A 4,770-nucleotide genomic window follows, 5' to 3' on the forward strand; every position below is an offset into this window, starting at 1 on the left:
TTCAGAAACAGCCGATGATTGTCGAATAAAATGATCCTATGTCATTTGCTTTAAGAGGGGTTTCCTTATTTTTTAGTGTCAAATTAAGCGAAACTATTTGATTAATTGGTGTTTCTCTTCTAATTTGTATAAATTAATTATGGACATGTGCGGCAAACTGGCATTTTTCCAAGTCATAAGAACACCTCTACTTTATATTCATATAAGTATTAGCATTTTCATTTGTATAAATGAAAATAAGGGAACCAATCTTTAAAAGATGTGACTTCACATATCAAAGTCCCCTCTACATTTGGAAGTCGATTAAGAGAAGTACAATGCCACTGAAATACCAAAATTCCCTCATTGCTAACAATGAAGTATTCCACCTATACACAGATCAGAAAAGAGAAACAAATCAGCCATAATAAACGTTATCTGTAGGACATGACCTATCATTTCTGAAAGTTATGGTGCAGAGATTGAAAACTCAATACAGTTATCTCACGAAATGTGTTTGTTACAGATTAAACCGTGATCAAATACCAAAAACCAACAATACAAACCATTCAATTGATCCCGATCATACTATCAACTACCATCCTAGTCTGCGATATCAGTTACCCGGAAGCGGTGATAACTTCTTCATAAGGGCTTTCGCAGTAGTTTGTGTTAGAGGGTGTGGACTAAACGCAGCCGGAGGCAACGAAAATTTTACCTTGCAATGATGCATTTTGAAGTATATCTGAATAAATATGTTACGGTCATTTCGGTTGTAAATCTCAGCTGCTGATGAAAACTGCTCAGTTTTGCATGTTCTGGCTTTTTAAATTTTGATTCACCGACCAGTCAAGAACAAAATGGTTCATAAGCTACAATCCAATAAAACCTCCAATTATTTTCACATCAAAACAAACTCAATTGAATTGTATAGATATTTATTAAAAAGACAATATTAGAATATATAATCAATGGAGAATATTTGTACAGAAAACAAGTGACCAGGTGGAAATGTCCTTTGTTCGATATTTTAAGACTAAAGGATATGTTTCGCCTGATCATTTGAGTTCATGAGAAAATGAACATTTGTGTATATAAAATGATATATACATGTATTTGATCGTTGTGTGAAAAAGGTCCTTAATTTGTGAGAAAGAAACAGCTATTTTTATAAGGATAACAACTTAAGGTGGGCACACGAGCGATCTTGGTCGGAGATTTTTGTCGCCAATTAGATTTCGGGGAAGGGAGGGTTTGATTCTCCCAAATGTACAGGCCTAGGGTGGAGCAGACACTTTATTTAGAAATTAGGATTAAGGGTCATGATATTGGGGTTTCTTCTGTTTTCATGCTGCTGTCATAAGATCATGGAAAAATAGAAGGGAGAATATGAAATATGTTCTCATTTTAAGGTAAGCAGCTTATGTATGATAGAATGTATGACATAATTATATGTATGACATATCAACTTGTGTGTATGACATAATAAACTTGTGTGTATGACATAATCAACTTGTGTGTATGTCATAATCAACTTGTGTGTATGATATAATCTAATCAACTTGTGTATTTGACATTCAAATAACACGTAGCATCATAAAATTCTCAAGAAGGTAGGATACTAACATGTCTTTTTTGAAATTAGGTAAAGAATACGATTAGGCGACTTACTTCCTTCAATCAAATTAATTATATCTGAACCATGTAATTATGGAATGGATAAGCATTTCATTAAAAATATTGATAATTCATAAATTATCCCTTGGACTGGAATTTTAATAATATATTCTTTAATTAAAGGCGACATTCATAATAACAGTTATTAAGAATTTAAAGTGAACGTAAGTCAACAGGTTCAATATAATCTAATAGAGGTAAACACGTTATAATTTCATAAACAACAGTAGATCTAAAGATTATTAGTACGTTTGGGAGTTCATACATTTGAATTTAACAATACATGTATTTCTTACTTTTATTTATACGAGTGAGCATAGCTAACACCACTGTCGTTGCAGAATTCATCAATTGCACACTGTATGCCGTTGCAAAAAAGGACGCAAAACTCTGCAGTTTCATCAAGTAGAATAGACGAGGTAGTGACCGAGTCTTGTGTGGTTGAAGAAGCTACTCGTATCCGTAGCGTGATCGAACCACGTCAATTGCACCTATATGCAACAAATATCACAAAGTGAAAACAAATATAAAGTATTTTTACTTATCAAATCAGTGGAAAGCCTTTAGTACAAGAAAATACAAGAAAAAGGGTGCCTTAAACTAGATCGAGATTAAAGATTTCTAGATTATATATGCCCTAAATATATCAGTCCAAAGTCAAAAGATAGTGTGCAACCGATGGTTACACGAACTATAAAAAATACCAATATATTGTTTATCACTTTCATCAGTTTATAATCTCAAATTATCAGATCAATATGATAATATACCATTGACAATAGAATTATATATTTAGAATTATAATATATATAATTACCGTTCCCTTAGGGAATATGGTGATATCTCTTTTAAATGATGGGATTGCGTACAATTTTACAAAGAAATAATCACTTGTAATGCTTGGTCTTTTTCACATGATAAATATACCAAGTAAACAAGTTTAGTTATGTGAACTGAATGTACTGCCAAATTGACAAACCCTGTTGCACAGTAGCATCGGTGTTTTGGTTTCTAATCAACGAGGCACATAGTAGAGATCTTTAGAACCCATATTGCAGAAATTCATATAATTCTTCAAGGGCAACTATTTAACATATAACATAAAAAATTCTTTTTTCAACCACTACCACCCAAACTAACAAATATGAATCGCCTTTGTAGCTTATGGTCGATTTTGAAAATATCCAGTCTAATTAAAATTAGACCAAACTTTCGTTCCGTTTTATATCAGCTTTTATTTTTAATATTACCACATCAGTTAGTGTCTAAAAACGCCCCTCTTGAACAGTCGTCTGTCTTATGTCAATCAAATTCCTGCCGTCTGCAATGCTGGGATTTTGTAACGCGAATAAAAGGTGTATACCGAGATTCATTAGACACTGAATAATATCTGCCCAAAAGGCAAGATTAGATATACAGTAATCAACGATTTGGTATGAAATCGGGAATTTTTCAACATAATATCCATAATCTACATAATATAATATACTAATTTATGATTATTTTTATTATTTTTTTTATCATAAAAGAAGTTTCTGGGCATGTTTTTATTTTAGCAATTTGCATTTTATGTGTTATAAATGTTGTTTGTTCACATATTGGTCGGTAGAAAGATACTGCATTTCCTCATAGTAAGTATGTTTTTCTCACTTTCTGTAATAGACAACAAAATCTCGCTTCGTTTGTTATTACAGACAGATTGTTATTTGAAACTGGAATAAGTTTTGTGGTCGGCATTATGACGTGCTAAGTACACTAATCATCTTCGGTCACCTGAAAAAAATCACACACATAATACTTGAAGTAGCAGACCGACATAAATTTGGGGAAAGTAAATCTGAATTTTGAAAAAGCTGATGAGGATTGTGTATCCGAAATATGCGTCGGAAGCGTGAGTTGAGCCCAATCCGATATCCAACGTAAAAAGGACATTGTTTATGATATTTTGTGATAGATTTAATCAAATTCGAGAAGGGATTTCCATATTTAGCATGATTTTTCTATTTTTGACTATATCCAAGTTCTAGTTGTGGTACATGTTCAGAGTGCTGTAAATTTGCAACCAGATTTTCTTTTCAGAGCATTTTTATATAAATATTTAAAAATGGCGATGAGGGTATTGCTAGTTATTCTCGTGCTGCTCCTGGTGGATCAAACAACTTGCACTGCACGTGAGTACAATTTAATATTAATACGGATAACGGCTGTACCAAAGTTCAATTTTAGTCATCCTTATCATTTTTCATTATGAACCAACGACAACCGATTCTCCTACAATTACATGTATGAAACTTTAAGGTGGCTAAAAGGAGCATCTTCACTATCCGTTCGACTTAGTTTCAGAAACAGGAATTATTTTAGCTTGCATAATCAGTAATAGTGATCACAGATTATCGTGGAAATTTGAGCCTTCAAATCTAAGTGTATCCATAATTATTCACGTTTGAAAGTTAAAATTCGACTCGAATTTTAGTGAGACTATGCCATATATAGTAAACACATATATAGAAATAGACAGTGAAATTTCTAGTTTGAGGTATATTTGAAGGGATTATGCGATTTTCTAGCGTTATAGTACTTCTTAAGACTATTAAAGCACATTCAAGACCCAAATCAATCCCCGAATATGCCGACTGTTCCCCTTTAACCGTGTTTTACATTTAAAGTTTACTTATTTATCCGTGCAGATCTAGAGAGAAAGAGAGAGCGCCAGTTTTATAAAAACAATCTTGTCCACCAGCGGTGGTATGGGTTTTATTTCACCTGAGGTACAAATATTGCACATCAGTATCTGTTCCAAATCATGCAATTTACAGGACGATTTTTTTATATTATTAGAAAAATGCCCAATTTCACGCGGTCTTAAGCGAGACATAATCGAAGCTGGAAAATTGTTAGCTTATAAAGCTGATAAAATGTCATATCTGCTGAAAGATTTACCAGACAAGATTTATGATTTCAAAAAAATGTAAGTATATTTTTAAACTCGATAGCCACCGTGTAAAAAACCTTAAGGCCCTGTCACTCTATAGCGTTTCTAGGTCAACTAAGTTGGAGGTCCACCCCCTCCTGTCGAAAGCGAGGCCGACAGCCAGCAGCAGAAGAAGAACAGAG

This window comes from Lottia gigantea, assembly GCF_000327385.1.
Source record: "Lottia gigantea unplaced genomic scaffold LOTGIsca_198, whole genome shotgun sequence".
In the NCBI taxonomy this organism is placed as follows: domain Eukaryota; kingdom Metazoa; phylum Mollusca; class Gastropoda; family Lottiidae; genus Lottia; species Lottia gigantea.